This window comes from Girardinichthys multiradiatus, chromosome 9 (genome assembly GCF_021462225.1).
Source record: "Girardinichthys multiradiatus isolate DD_20200921_A chromosome 9, DD_fGirMul_XY1, whole genome shotgun sequence".
Lineage (NCBI taxonomy): Eukaryota > Metazoa > Chordata > Actinopteri > Cyprinodontiformes > Goodeidae > Girardinichthys > Girardinichthys multiradiatus.
In genome coordinates, this window is record NC_061802.1 from 7,672,231 (window position 1) to 7,689,491 (window position 17,261).

The 17,261-nt window shown below is 38.0% G+C and overlaps 1 protein-coding gene across 5 annotated transcripts in view; it reads left to right on the top strand.

Moving 5' to 3' along the window:
* The window catches only part of lrp8 (low density lipoprotein receptor-related protein 8, apolipoprotein e receptor), a 238,165-nt gene that overhangs the window by 66,809 nt on the left and 154,095 nt on the right, over positions 1-17,261 (top strand). The window lies entirely within an intron of this gene.

The following is a 17,261-nucleotide window of genomic DNA, read 5'->3' on the forward strand; positions in this document are numbered from 1 at the left end:
TTTTGGGGCAGAATATACTCTGATTCTGAACATCCACAAGCCATGATTGACACCAATCTTGGATTCTAAGGCTGAAGTGGTCGATACTGAGAGTATGGTGTTAATCTATATATATATATATATATATATATATATATATATATATATATATATATATATATATATATACCTCTTTAAAGCCTTATATTTTACTCTTTATTTTGTTGGGATTGCTTAAACTAATTAAGTGACATTCCTGTACAGCAGCCACAGAAATAACATGAACGTAGTTTAATACTATTTGTTTTTACCTTTGAATTTCTGAATCTACTGTTTATTCACTAGAACACACCTGGTCCTTTACGTAGTAATTAATAGTTAACCTCGGGTCATGTTACATGTGGAGTTAGGGTTAGAGGTCACATTCATGTTTTGCACTTCTGTTTAACTCTTTTAAATAAATTCTTACTAGTCATTACTTATGCCATCTACATCTAGTTAGACATTGATGATGGATTACTATGGATTATATAAATGCCTCTAAAAAGATAACAAATGTTTCTTTAACTTTTTATCTGAAGAAAAAAAAAACAACATAAATCTGAAGCCTTTTGAATAAAGGCTTGCAGTAATAATCAACTATTACATCTTGAGCTTTAGAAAGTTTGTGTGTGGTATCTTTCTGTGCAATTTCCAAATTATTCAGAAATAGAATAGGAACAGTTTGTGATTCAAATGCTTTCTTCTCCAGGACTCACTAGCTAGTTGTTTATTTCATCTACCTGTCATTTATTGCATAGCAGGTTGTATATAAACAGTCTATCAAAGCCTATATGCAACATTGTATATTGGTCACCATTACTTAATAGTTCAGTTTAAGGATACTCACATTAAATGTACAAGAGTGGACAGACAGTTCAGTCTGTTGCCGATGGTGTCAAGGTTGACAGACACACCTCACATTTATGCCTCAAGATCTCAGACTGTTAAAATGTCAGAATAATTCACAGTTAGAGTACCCCTGTCTGCCAAACTCTATGTAGTTGCAGTCAGCATGACTTTGTTTTATTTAATTCACACTAAAAAAGACCTCATCAATTTTAAATAATTTTGTTCCTCACTAGGAAAAAGTAAGTAGTCATAGGCAAGGAAACCTTTTGTAAGCATGCAAGAAAATATTGGCGTAGACTGCTGCTGGCTAACAACACTGAAGTTTGTGTCTGTTTTGTAGCTTCCCTAGAAGGATTGAACTGTTTTTGTTATTTGTTCTGAAATGCATTTGAAATTTGCCTCAACATTTTGAGAACCACAGAATAAACTGAAGTGGACAAAAGTAAGCAAAAAATGAGTGCAAGAGGCTATTTATATTGCATTTAAAATACTTCTGAAGATAGAACCTGTATCTGGGATTGACACTAAGTTCAATTTAACAATGTTCCAGCTGCAAGTTGAAAAACCAGTGGGATGTGGTAATATCGCTGTTGATGACAAACTTGATACTATTATCAATACAAGATACTAAGTGTACTTCAATGCATTTAATGCAATCAAACACTAAACTAAATGGAGATTGTATAGTACTATGTGTAAAAGATTTAATGAAACACAATATTGGAAGCTTGAAAAGTTTAAAACTGCAGTGTCCAAAACATTCTAAGCCGCCATATTGAACTTTGAAGTCAGGGTTGGTGAGAAACCTCTGACCTAACACTTCGCAGTGTTGATTTCAAAGGACTTTCTAGTTATTTTTCCAATTTGCACCTTGAAAATTTTGACTTCTGACTAAAGATGTTTTTCAAAATTAAACCCCCTTTTTCAGTTAAACATACAGTCATAAGTTCAATAAGAACTTTGGTTTTCCCCTCTTTTGTATTGTCTTTGTTATGTTTTGTGGTCTTAAAAATGTTGTTAATATGTCGCCTGGTTTTTGTGACTTCAGTAACATTTATGCTCTTGTCTTGTGAGCTTAATGCATATGCACTCCCCAACTCAATAATTAAAATAATAGTAGGATTCTTGAACTAGAAAACTGGCGGCAGAAAGTCCTGATTGGACATATTTAAATTTTTCTCACTCTACATAAACGGCAAATGCAGGAAATGGTGAAAAAGCTTCCAGACAGTAAAATGGATTATTTGCTAGTTGGAACTGTGCTGTATTTGCACACAATGTGCTAACGTTTCAGCGATAGCCAGTGGTTATCTTTCTGCAAAAAATATTGCTTGAACACACAAACACAATCACACACATCTATACACAAATAGATGGCGACACTGATCTCTGCTGGCGGGTACCACCATTCCAAGGCAAGGTCAGTGCTGCCCGCTGTCCTGCTGAGTTCAAAAGCTTCTCAGACTGTCTTTCATTTGTTCTCTTTCTAATGTATCTCGTTCTATTTTTGATAATTGTTTTATATCATATGCTACATAATTATATCAGTAGGTATAATATTTAAACAAAATGTTACTTAAACTCTGTTTGAACCCCAAATCAGGTTGCTGTAAACTGGTCTGTCTGGTTTTATTTCAAGCCATGTTTTTATTAAACGAGGAATGACTCCAACCAGACCGCAGGGACTTACTGGCCTACTAATTGCTGCCTACGCACACATACATTTAGATACTTGTTTATCCAAACACAGTCATACATTAAAAAATAGGGAAAACAAATCAGACTCGCACAATAATGTATCATACTGTTCTGACCTTAATCTGGGCTGCTGCTGGCTGCCTAATGTCAGAACACTTTGTTTGTGTACACAGCTATATGACAACTGTTTGAATGTGCCTGCAGTGATAAGCCCAGTGAGACTGCACCACTTTTCCAACATGGAAATGTGAAACATTACACATTACCTTGTGTTTCTCTTAATCAATGCCTGAGGGACCTAATGCACTTGGAGATAAACTATCCAGAACCCCAGAAATCATTATTTCTTTTTCACTCAAACAAATTCTGACAATGCAGTGGTCTTCAGAGTGCTCTCAGGTTCAAGGTCCATCTAAATGCCACATTAATTAGTATAACAAAAGATTTATTCATAATGAAGCCTGTCTAAAATAGATAAGGTTTTGCATAACATATTTAGTCTCTTCACATCCAAAATAACTGGAGGTCATTCCATCAGCGATGAAGGAAAATAGTTTGTTTGCCAACAAGAAAAACTGAACAATTATTTCCTTTCTGCAGTCAAGACATTTATTATTTTAACCCTTTAAATGATCTATTCATTGTTGTTGTCTTGTCTGAGATTGGGTCCCAGAGGTAGCAGGCCCTAGAGGGAAACCCTAATTACCCTCTCCCCAGCAACACCCTCCACCACATTCAGGGGGACCCTATGGATGTTCATAGACCAGAAAAGGATATGCAGTCCATCCAGCTAGTTCTGGGTGTGCCCTGAAATTCCTGCTCATGGTATGTGCTCAGTGAACCTTCAAAGGACGGTGTGCAGCAGGTACCCTGATCAGAAGTAAACGTGCTAAAGTGATCACAAATATAGTTGAGGTCTATATGATATCAGGGAGACATGTGATATGTAATAATGCTGGTGAGTGTTGCAATGACGATACGAATTGCATTGAGACAGTGTTATTGTCTCTGCTTTAAACTATGACCTTTAGATAGACTGCATGTTTCTGTATATTACATGATAGACAATAGGTACTGAGCCACAGAGGCAAAGATGAAGGCTCAATATACCTTCAAATCACTCTGCATACAGTGCAAATGAAGGAAAGGGTGGTATGGTGGGCTTCTATTCATTGCTGCCCAATGCTGGCATGAACAGAAGGTCCTGCACACTTGGACATCTCTCTCTCAACGACGCGCACAAACAAACACACACAAATCCAGGCATGCCCCTTAATAACCTCTCCATTCAGTGAATGTGCTCCCACGTCTGGGTTCTGGCTTCAGTCACAGTGAAAATTAAATCCTTTAGAAATCCTGTAGCTACTTGCCAAAAAAACACAAATGGCGCATGAATGTAAGTGTACCTACGTCTTGGAGACTATCCTGTTAAATATGTGTACTTTCGAATGCATGCATACATTTTGACTTTTACAACAAATTTCGACCTTCTGAGCATTTAGAACTTTTTGCTGCTCTCTTCATATCAACTCGGTTACTGTGCAGTCAACTTGCACTGTGTTGATTGCGTGCTGCTTTAAAAGGCAAAAATTATTAAAATGAATTGAGCAAGTTTTTATTAATCAGGCTTACCTCATGGGTACCATATACAGTGCACTTACCAGGGAATGCATATTACTACTGCCAATGTGTTCTAGTGAGTGACCAGGCACATGCTGTGTGTTTATTATAGCAAGAAGCTGAAGAAAAATTTGACTGAAGGGCTCAAGTAGAACAAAGCTTTCTTTAAACTTTTGTTTAAGCTGTTTTGTATTGCATTAGCATCTAAGGATTTTTTGTAAAGATTAAATGTAAAGACTTAATTTTAATTCCATTTTCCCTTATCTTTGATTAAAGGATAAATAAGGATTTAAAATAAAAGCTTTTTCAGCTTTTTGGGGGTTATCCCAACACAAAAGGGTTATCCAACATTCTATTGCGGTATATGTTTTTAAATCAAATCTAAGTAGCAGATTTGCCAAAAAACATTTAGTTACAGTTTTGTTTACAAAAAAGAGACCCAGAAGAGAATTTAAGAGGAAATCAAAGACAAACAAGGATAGTAGTTACCAAAGCTTTCTTGTTCCTTGTCCTTGCATACTAGAGTAGAAAGAGTGACTTCCTCATAGCCATGTGGTTGCAGGCGATTTTATAGTAGAAAAGCTGGTTGAATCGCCACTCTAATCAATAAGCCATTAGCAACCAAAGAAGCAGCTGTTGTCAACGTTTGTCCCGGAGACCTTGCTTTCACCCTGACTGGCGGAGTTTCCCTTTGCTAACTCACATCTGTAATGCAGTCGTGTCATCTTCTCAGACAGGTGGACTTTTGCACCCCAGCTTGCTTAGAGCTTTGTTCTGGTTGTTCCTTCTCAGATGCAGTTTTGCAAACATGGCAGTGAGTCGTGAAATGAGATTTCTCTGCTATCATTACTGGACCGAGCAAGAAAGTCACATCTCAGTCTGTGGAAATGCCTCACTGCTTCTCCCCTGTTTGCTGCTTCCCAGTGCAGGCATGTCTAACCATCACTAAGACAGATCGATAGGGCTGAGCTCTGTAAGCTGCCTGCCGCCACTACAGGAAATATTGTATGGTGTAATGAGATGGAGATATTAAGCGGTTAAAGAGGCTGGGTTTAAGATAAGCAGTACTAGGACGTGATTAGTGTAATAAAGAAAAGGCTTTGTTTGCATACATTTTACAGCTGGTTAAAAGGCTGCTAGACAGAATAAGGGCATCAGAGAGCACAATACTCTCTCCTGTAATTTTCTCTGAGCAGTGACTTTACCAGATTTCTGCTGATCTGTAATGACTGGCATATTGACCTGGACTGTATTTCAGTCTTTTTAACCTAAATAAAAAAAAAAAAAACATTTTTGGAGCAATACAATCTAATATAAAAAAGATGGAACATAAATAAATTACAGTCAGCCCTTGTATTGTCTTACAAAGTGGATAAGTAATTGTAAGCATTTGGAGCCACAACTCTCTGAAAAACAGGTAATGAGTGCCATATACAAATGATGACGTGTAATCTGGATCCACAGTGTCTGATGGACTGTCGCACATAGAACACAGACTGTTTCCTTGTTTAAACAAAAACATTTTAGTTGGAATAGGTCAAATATGGTAGATGTGTAGCCACTTATTGGCAAGGCTGAAAAAGTGATGGAGCAAACACATCTGCTACTGAGATCATCTTTGCAGAAAATGTGGTCAAGCTCCATTAAAGGGAACAGGTGCATATGGTGGGTTTCTCCTCACCCACCAGTGTTTCTCAGTTGTCAGCACCTTTTGCCCCAAAATTATCAAACCATTGGGATTTAGGATTTAGAGGAAGAAACAACCCAGATGTGGGTAAAGAGGACACAACACATTTCCTGCCGTGGCTACAACTAATTGCTCAAGCATGGAGTAAACAGCGGCACCACCGAGGCAACTGCGGATTTTGTTTGTGAGTATAAAGTTTATCTAGTCAGTAAATGCTATCTTTGAGAGTGTTTTTTACTACTTTTGCTACTACTTTTATTTTTTTCTTTATACATTACTGTAGCTGTTAAAAATAAATCATGGATTGATTTTGAGGAGAAAGGGCTTGTACAACCACTGCAAGACTCACTAACATCAGAGTAACAAAGCTGGTCAGACCCAGAGCAGAAATTACAACGCCTATCTGGATTCTGCCAGGCTTTCAGTGTTTTGAATTACAGTGGTTGTGACAAAATGCCATTTGCAACTGTGGTCATTTACAGGCAGACTGGGTTCTCCACAGTGTTTTTGTTCAGTTTGTTAGGTCTCCAAGCTGCTGTTCTGCAAGGACAGTTCTTCCTGATAAATTGGCAAATAAATCTTCACTTTATGAACCCAAATTTGTGATGGATACTTTGATATCACTACTTTTGCGCTGAGTGGATGTCGGTTATCCATCGATTCCTAAGTTTGGCATTCCAGATGTAATACCATCCCTTTTCAACATCTTTCATTTGCATTCTGGGGTTTTTTTTTTTTTTTGATCACACTTTTTAACGTGTCATCACTATAGCCATTGAGATGAATAAAACTATCGTAAGCCAAAGCCTGGTCCACAATTAAAACATAAAAACTTGAAAATGAAGATTTAAATGCTTAGAATAAAATCACAAAACTGCTATTGAGTCTGTATGTTTCACAAAAGTCACACATTATCTTTCTATTCCTTTTTATAGAAAGCTAAGTGATGAGCATTGTTAAGGGGGATGTTTGACATTCTGTAATGTAGTTTTCTGAAGGATTGTGTTGGGTCCCCCAAGGAACAGTAAAAATCACCATGTAGCCCTGAGTGGATTATTTTAAAGTCAAATTTAATCAGCCCGGAACGTCAGGAATAGATCGTTTGATCAGTCAAATCACACCTTTGTTGTCTCTTTTTGTGCAGGATGAAAGAAACAAAAACATTTTGGATAATTTAGCAGGATTCCCCGTATACACATCTATTTGCCAGGGGGCATGTTTTGACATCAAAGGCTCAGCTGCCAGCCTTGAAGGCTTTACAGTGATGGCAGATGATGATGGATTGAATGACTTCCAAAATCTGATCAAAGATCAAGCCTCACACTTGATGTTTTTTTTTTCAGTTTTCAAACTATTAAAAGTTTATAAAGGCTCACAGTTTGTTTGTTGGGACAGGGGTGGGTTTAATCAGTAAAACAATTGAGTCTTTTTGTTAAAAATCATGAGCCTGAATAATTCAGTTTTTATCGCCATCTACTTAAAGCTTCTCTTTAAGGCTTATTGTATCTTCAGTTTTAGTTATTAATATCACTGTTCTTTCTCAAAACCCTGTAGCTTTGAAAATATTCATTCTTATAGCAGTGCTACTGTATCGGCTGCAGAGGTCAGAAAAGGCATTGTCCAGGTGGTGCCAGTTGCTTCCTGTTGCTCCCTGCAGAATAACAGGATGTGGTGCCACGCCAGCCATGCTGTTTCTCCAGAACTGGTAAACTCTCCTATAAACCCCCAGTGTTTTTGCCTGAGGAAGACAATCTATACGGGATTGGTCTTTGTTTAGCCATAAGCAGATTTTGAGCTTTTAGGTGAGGCTTCAATTGTCCAAGTTAACTGATTAATTGATAGTTTTAATACAATAGTGCTTTACATTTATTTGGCAGATAGATTTTGTACATAGCTAGTTACTCAATCATGTTCTGATTTCTTTATAAAAGCCAAGGCATCCTCAGCTAACATAGGGCCCACATTTATTGCCAGAAAAGTTGCCTTGCTGGTGGTTAAATCATAAATGAACTAAGTTGTTCATACTTCTGTATCATCTAAAAATCATCAGTCTGATGTTTGACCTGTGGAAAAATCCTTCACAGTAATAGGTTACCTTGCGGCATAGGCTAAACACTTTATTTGTCACTGAATATATATATATATATATAGTGTAATGCAATAACAGTATAAAAATCCATACAGTACGCAATATTTTAGGAAGCTACTGTACTTATGGTTAACAGAATAATAAACCATCTTTTTTTGCTTGACTGGGGAAAATGTTTGATCCCAGCCCCATTCACACTGTTATAGCATGCACTTGATGGTGTCACAATTTTTAGGGCCCCTTAGCTGTGGAGACAGACCATCGAACAGGCTCTCATGGTCTCCAAAACAATTTTAACATGACTGGATAGCGGCAAATTTGGAACACCTTCTTTCAATGTCAATGCAAGCATGACCATACTACACTCCTGGTGCTCGCCCAATAGGTCATTCTTTGGCTTGGAAGCACCATCTGTGTTTTCATTAGGCATTGTAGTTTAATCTCTCTGTTATGATAACAGCCAAATGTGACAGGAGCTGAACTTGCATTACCCATTCCCAACTTTGCATCAAATAAAACAATATAATCAGAAATGTTCAAGCTATCATCCTTGCAATAATGATGACATAGTTCTATGTTTCTTCACTTTAAAGCAATAGGTTTAAAAGATGTGTAGTGCAACACATGTCTCTTATAAAAGGAAGTTGACTGTAAATTTGGTAGATGGATAATGCACATACATAATCATATCATTCATTATTTTAATCTTTGTGTCTACAATGCAGAGAAGGTGTTTATTCATTGTTTTTGTTTTTTTTACATTTCCCTACTGTGTTTTTGCCTATTTGTGTATTTTGTATTTTCTGTGTACAAAGTGCATGGGCATTTTATAAGTTATTCCGCATTCTACGTATGTTTGCTCCTTGATTGATTTAGAAAGCAAAACAAGGAACTCATGCAGTTGCTTCAAAGAAGTCACAGCCTACTTATGTTTAAAGAGCAGCATAACAGGAAATGGACGAGACATCGCAGCTTATCTCAGGTGTTAATAATTTGTTTCTCTAGATCTCAGTTTTTTAGACGTTTTTCTTCAGGTTTTTTTTAAGAAAACAGAGGGAGTTGTATTTATTTATTTATTTGTTACTTTATTTTAGGTTTTCGCTTTGTATATTCTTTAAACCGTATTTCTAGCTGGCTATTCCAAATAGCCAATTCCTTTATTTCAATCAGGAATAATGACTCAATTTGTCCCAAAGGGCCGAAAGAGCCAAGCTTATCTCTGTGTTTGCCATTAAAGGTGCTTATTACCCCAAGAGCAGCCAACTATCATTAATACCTGTCGCACAACTATATTACCCGTTCACCTCCTAACCTTTCTTTCACCTCCTTTTCCATACGGTTTTGCACAGAAAAGACTGATCGACAAGCAGGCTACCTTTTTTGCTCCTCATTTATATTTTTTCTGAATTTGCTTGGAGGGAGCTTGCAATAGTTAATAAAATACAGGACTTCAGATGATTATATTGGCAGTCCCTGAGGTGGTATTTGGGACTGATTTACTACAGTAACCTTCTTGGCTATTTCTTCCTCCTATCTTCCATCTTTCATCATGTTCCTTCTTGTCCAGTGGTTGATATCTGTGAAAAGAGAAGATAGGATGGGGATTCATTATCTTCTCCTCCCGCTGCCTAATCCTGACTGGCTGATAATTGTAGTTACTTAACTAAGGTACCTTCTAACTTTTTCACAAAAAACTCCGGGTTTGTTTTTTTCATTTTGCTGGGATCATCAGTTCTGCGAGTAGTTATTGTTCTTTCTCATCTGGTCCCTTACATGTGCAGTTGACAGTCAGAAACGTTTTTCTTCAATGCACAACATCATTACACTTCTATGTTTTGCTGCCTTCTTTTGCATTACTTTGGCCTTTTTAGTCCTTTCGTAGCTTGCGCCGCATCTGAAGCTACATTCCACACAAGTTGTTTGCGCTTGCCTGCCAAAGGGAGGCTGGGTGATGTGTATGTCCGAGTGTCTGGTCTAAATGATGGGGAGGAGGCCTTTATAAAGCTTTTGGCCCCTGTTGGGGACAGAAAGGGGTACAGAATGGAGGACAGCATTAATCTTAAGAGTTCAAGCCTATAGTTGTCACCCTGCGCAGGTTGGGAGGGGTTGAGGAGGGCTAAGACTCTGACTTATAGGCTTCCTCTTTGAACAAAGGCCACCCCTGTTTGCTGCTTCGCAGTGTTTGGGGAAAAAAGCAAGGAATCCACAATTCAGCCCTACACATTGATTTGTCTGTTGTTGCATGTAACAGAAATTATGATTTTAAAAATCACAGTCTGTACTAAATACTCATTTGAATAAGTGTTGGGCCATGGTATATTCCCCGTCAGAGAGGAGTTTGAGACAAAGACAGAGACACAATAAGATGTTTTTAGCATCAATGCAAAGTTTAATGTTTAGAATGTAGTAGCAATTTTCAGTTTAAAAGTCATGTTTGTATTGGCCGCCTCATCATGGGTGAGGATGATGATGACAATATTGGAGCATGTCTCAAACGGTGACACATAATTACCCAGGATTTCAGTTGAAATTTCTAAACGATTTAAACTGAATTTATTTTTTAGAAAAGAGTCAATCAATCAGTTAGAAATTAAACTTGGCATGTTTTTCCTCTGCTCTGATCAGTGATCAACAGGTCAAATACTAAAATGTTTTCGGTTTGTAAATGCAACAACCAACAGCATGTGCTATGAGGCACTATTTTTTGGGTTTCCTAAAATATCCCTGCAATATCTGTTAAATTCAAAACTACTATTCCTACCAAAGAACCTGCGCACAATTTGTTTTTCTAAATTATGTTTAGTTTTAATTTTGTCACTTTTTAAAAATGTGTCAATATATATTAATAAACATTAGCATGAAATTAGAGCCATGTGGTTAATTTCCATCATTGGCAAGTAGGTCTCAAGAGAGTTATGTTATGGCCCTTAGAAAAAAATTGAATTGTTCAAAGTCAGAATTGTTCAAATCAGGCAAATCACTTCCCATACCAAACCAGAAATCTTTATTGGCCAGAAAAGGTTAATTAGTGCATCTCTCATATTGTTTTGAACATTGTTATCTATACTGCAGCATTTTGCACAAAAATAAATAAGCTTTCTTTTTTATCTTAAACTGTTTTTTTGAAATTAGGTGCTTCATAAAAAATGGCTAAATCTGAAATTGGTTCCTGCTTATAGTTGTGGAAAAAGCCGGTCAGAGCTCTTTGTAAAATGACTGATGACCTAAAAGAAACTAAAGAATTTCACCAACTGAATGGTCTGTTTTGTTCAGGGATTTAATGCCATAATGTAGTGGCAATCTGGTAAATTAGTTATTGAATACATTTAAATGAATTTAATCTTAATGTTTGTATTAGCTAGAAGATTTTCCATTCCACAAAGCAAAAACATGCCTGTGAATCAGATTTTTTGTCTAACTGTCGTCGTTTGATGTCATTTAGACAACCAATACTGTCATTATTGGGCAGCTTTTGGGAAGAAAGATACAGTCGAGGAATACATTTTAGTGAATATGGGAATGAAAGAATGGAGGGATCAGCTCCAGTATGTCAGTGAAGGGATTATTCTCCTTTCCCTTAAATCAAATTCCATTTCTGTTCCGCCTTCATTGGGTTTGGACGCTCCCTATGGCCTCTCACACCTCCTACTAATGCAATTAAGATCTCTAAGCTTTTCCCAGGAATTTAAAGGGCTGAAGACGGATTCTTCCATGCTTCACTGAAGTTGGGGAGATCTCTGTGTGTTCTTGTTTGTGAGTGAAGATGGATTGATGGAGGGTGGAGCAAAGGAAGCTAATAACAGGCATCTCCCTGCCCCCTCTCCATTCAAACTATTTTTCACAACCCGACTGGAAGAAAGGGTTTGAGCTGTATTTTACCCCCTGATACACGTACACACTCGGTCATTTTGCTGCCACGGAAATGCCTTTGTTGAAGACACAGAATGGAGTCAGAGTGGTTTTTTGAACCAAATATCAGCTATTTAAGCTTTCTCTCTAAACCATTTCAAAGTCATCTGGCTGTCTTTGAAGCAGAATGGGTTTTATTTTTCTCAACTAAACCTTTTATTAGAGAACTAAAGCAAATCTGTCACATCTTTTGCATGGTGTTTTACTTAATTTTTTTCAGTTTAATTTTTATTCAAACTTAGCATTCTGCTGCAGGTTCTGATGACTGATGCTTCAGTAATTGAAAGTGAATAAAGAGGCAATGAGGTCTAACGAGCTACCTTCCCTCAGATCCAGAAGAGCAGAGAAATACGGTGGTGATGTATTAATTACATACTCACAACTGTTGATTTCCTGTACAGTGCGACAAAATGAAACAATGTTTAGCTTTTTATCATATTTTTTCCTCTTTGTTGTGTCTAAATTTGTACATTTCAATTTTTGAATATAATTAAGATTTTTGTAGTTGATGATATTTTAATCGCTTGATTGTATCTCAAAGTGATTGTATTGCTAAGGTACTGTTGTCATTTTTATTGATTCTATCTACATTATCTAGCTATCTATTTAGCCATGGAACTCCATAACTTTTACTTCACATTGTGCCCGGCTTATGGTCAGAGTCGCAGTCACATTTCATTTGTTGCTGTTTTTCCTGCTCAGTGATCTGACCCAGTTTTATTACAACCAGCGGTGTGGGTTGTGTTGTGTACTCAGCATTGGTGTGAGCATTGTCTGAGAATTGTGGTGGGCTGCAACTGGGAGAATAATTGACTTTTCACAGATGCAGTTTCATGCAGATACAACTGAACTACCGGCCATCATAAAGGTTGGGGTGATATTAGGTTCCAATCAAATGAGGACAGGACTGTATGAGCCACTTGTCAAAGTGAATATTATCCTTTAGCTAAAGGTGCAGCCAATTTGTGTCCTTGTGGCTTAGAGGTTTATGGTTCTCTACAGATATACAGGGGTTGGACAATGAAACTGAAACACCTGTCATTTTAGTGTGGGAGGTTTCATGGCTAAATTGGACCAGCCTGGTAGCCAGTCTTCATTGATTGCACATTGCACCAGTAAGAGCAGAGTGTGAAGGTTCAATTAGCAGGGTAAGAGCACAGTTTTGCTCAAAATATTGAAATGCACACAACATTATGGGTGACATACCAGAGTTCAAAAGAGGACAAATTGTTGGTGCACGTCTTGCTGGCGCATCTGTGACCAAGACAGCAAGTCTTTGTGATGTATCAAGAGCCACGGTATCCAGGGTAATGTCAGCATACCACCAAGAAGGACGAACCACATCCAACAGGATTAACTGTGGATGCAAGAGGAAGCTGTCTGAAAGGGATGTTCGGGTGCTAACCCGGATTGTATCCAAAAAACATAAAACCACGACTGCCCAAATCACAGCAGAATTAAATGTGCACCTCAACTCTCCTGTTTCCACCAGAACTGTCCATAGGGAGCTCCGCAGGGTCAATATACACGGCCAGGCTGCTATAGCCAAACCTTTGGTCACTCATGCCAATGCCAAACGTCGGTTTCAATGGTGCAAGGAGGACAAATCTTGGGCTGTGGACAATGTGAAACATGTATTGTACTCTGATGAGTCCACCTTTACTGTTTTCCCTACATCCGGGAGAGTTATGGTGTGGAGAAGCCCTAAAGAAGCATACCACCCAGACTGTTGCATGCCCAGAGTGAAGTATGGGGGTGGATCAGTGATGGTTTGGGCTACCATATCATGGCATTCCCTTGGCCCAATACTTGTGCTAGATGGGCGCGTCACTGCCAAGGACTACAGAACCATTCTTGAGGACCATGTGCATCCAATGGTTCAAACATTGCATCCTGAAGGTGGTGCCGTGTATCAGGATGACAATGCACCAATACACACAGCAAGACTGGTGAAAGATTGGTTTGATGAACATGAAAGTGAAATTGAACATCTCCCATGGCCTGCACAGTCACCAGATCTAAATATTATTGAGCCACTTTGGGGTGTTTTGGAGGAGCGAGTCAGGAAACATTTTCCTCCACCAGTATCACGTAGTGACCTGGCCACTATCCTGCAAGCAGAATGGCTTACAATCCCTCTGACCACTGTGCAGGACATGTATATGTCATTCCCAAGACGAATTGATGCTGTATTGGCCGCAAAAGGAGGCCCTACACCATACTAATAAATTATTGTGGTCTAAAACCAGGTGTTTCAGTTTCATTGTCCAACCCCTGTAAGTACAGCACTTAAAATATATTTTTCTAGCCTTGCTGCCATAAGCGGTCATTAGCTATTTCTATTAGAAGCAGATACGATGTCAAGCCAAGCGTGAGATAGCAGGGGTTGTAAAACACACTTTTACCCTTATTTTAAAGCAAATATGAAATTGTTAGTCTGCATATCAAACTACTTACTAGCTGTTGGTGCCACTAGCGTTACTAAAACAGCTGCCTCTGTGTGTATTCCCCAGAGAATGTAAATTTTCAAAAGTCTGTCATAGTTTCCAAATCCAGCATGTTTCATGATGCTGAAAACTCAAAACAACAAAACAGACCAACTTTGCTGTACGCCGTTTAGCCTTCCTGTTTTCTACTGAAAGTCTCACTCTCTCTCACCCTCTCTTTAAGCCTAAACCAACCGCAGACGTGTCTCAAATATATATTCTTTTTAAGTAGCATGTTACATGTCTACTCTGCAAGTGATTTCAGTTAAACACATTGCTGATAATGAGCCATGCTAACCCTGACTCTTCTAGCATTTGCAGCTTCCAAACTGGAAATTTATTGTAATGTAATTTGTTAGCACTTACATATTATGGGTTGACTTTTTCCGAAGTTTCTGAGGAGTTCGTTGCTGCTCAAGGCCATAGCTGAAAATTTCCGATTCCAGTCACCATTTCTCTGTGCATCTCTACTGACATTGATTGAAATAGGCTCCTCCAAAGTCTTTTTCTGCACATATGGTACCGTGTGATCAATATTTTTTTAATTAGGTTGTAGTTTAATTCAATCTGTATTTACTACGAAATGTTTTTAATTTAAGCTGTTTCTTTTGAGCTTTTGTATCAATGCCTAATTTTGAACCAGTTCTTTGCAGCTTAACAACAGAAGGAGCAACATATTTTTAATGACACCTTGGATGCAGGACTATTGTTACATACCATCTGAAACATTATGACCACCATTTTTAGAGCAAACAGGGTGCTGTCTGTTACCTCAAAATTCTTTTAAAATAGAGTTTCAACCTTGGATGTGAACACAAACGACTGTCTTGAAAAGAATCAGTCCTAAAGAGCTTCATTATAAGACATATGCTTCCACAAACCTCATTTCTCATTTAGTTTTTTCTTCCCTTTATGACAATCGTTCAATAATTCAAACCCCTGTCCCCCCTCTTCTCCACCCCTTGGCTTGTCTCTGTTTGATTTAAAGATGCTATGCTCAGTGCCCTGCTGGTGAGCTGCAGTTCCATAGCCTCTCTTAGAGTGCTTTTGGTAGTAGTGGGGGAAATCAACTGTGGAAGAGCTGTAAATTATTCCTCTGGAGGCCTAAAGGGGTGCAGCCTATACCTCGCCTACATTCACCACACCTTTATGAAGGCCCAGTCATCTCCTGTGGACCCCTTATCCGTCAGGCCTTAAATGCCCCGGTCAGGCAATAACAAAGACATAGACCACAAATTGACTTTTTAGTGTGCGGCGAACGAAAGAAGATGGACAGATGGGAAAAGGGGACAAGAAGACTGGAAGGGGCTTGCAAGACGAAGTGGAGGAATTAGAAAGTTCCAAGTTAACATTCAGAAACACACATCTCTATTATGTGTTAAATGCATTTAAGGATTCAGTAGCATTGTTTTCTGAGAAAAATATAACAATTTGGTCTTATTTCACTGTAATAAAGTCAAACTGGAACCCTTACTTATATTGCATTTTATTCCGTTAATAAGATCAGATTTATTCAAAAACATTTTAATAAGAATAACATTGGTCAGTATCAGAGCCTGTGGACTTAAAATAAAATCATTTACTTAAAATAACAGAAATAAAAAATACATTGGCATGATAATGCTATATAAATTGTTTTGACCAGCAATAATGAGACTTTATGGACAGCTACTAGACAGGAAATAGGCAGAGAGAGAAGGGGGAAGACATATAGCAAAGGTCTCAATGTTGGGAATTGAACCCAGCCGGCTGCATACCATGGCCTCTGTATAAGGGGCACCCGCTGTACCTCTACATCACGCAATGCCCCGTTCAACTGGTTTTAACACAAAAAATTAATCAGCCAATCAAATGGCATCATTTCTATAAATAAAGGCATGGTGAAGATGGCTGGCTCAAGTTTGAATTGAGTAAAAGAATGGGTAAGATGGTCAGAAAAAGATAAGATATCCAACTAGCGTCCGTTCAGGGGAAGGGAAAATTTATTTATTTCAAAGGTCATGTGAGAATTGGCAGGCTGGTTTGAGAGAGTAGACAAGCAACAATAGCTCACACAGCCACTGGTTACAACCAAGGAATACCATCTCTGAAAGCACAACATGGGAAACCTTAGAGCAGAGTTAGACAATATTAGACAATTAGACAAAGGTTCAATTATTCTTGATTTCAACTACCAGGGGGTCAGAATTTGGCATCAAACATGAAAGGGTGCACCCATCCTGCCTTGTTTCAACAATTCAGGCTGGTGGTGGTGGTATATAATGATGTGAGGGTTGTTTTCTTGGCATACTTTTGGCATATTAAGCATTGTTTAAGCACCACAGCCTACCTGAGTTTTGGTGGTGACCATGTCCATCCCTTTATGACCACTACATACCCATCTTCTTACTACTTTCAGCAAAATACTATTAGAGTGCATTCTAATGGTTTAATTATTGCCAATAGTTTATTGTCACAAAGTGTAAATAACCTCAAACTGGTCTCTTGAACACGTTTGAGAGAATGGATGAATCAGTGTATAGAATCTCACTAAAGTTTACACATATTGTATGGGTAGCATCAGCATGTATTAAAAATCACATTAGTCTCATTACATGAAATATTCTCATCTTTAACTATCTGTCTGTCTGAAGGGTAAATTATCTTTGTCAGGGAGCATAAATTACACACTTAATAAGGGAATGAGCAAAGTATGATACGAAAAAGTATTTATTCTCTGAATCATATTGAGTAATCACATCTGGTCACTGAACAGGCAGATAATGAAACCATTTGTAATCTCACAAATACGGATTAAATAAATAAATAAAAACAAGTGAAGATGCTACAATGATGAGTTCACTGTACTCCATTTGCCTCCAGAATCACTAGGTCTTAGTCCAGTTCTCTTTTGAATTTGGTG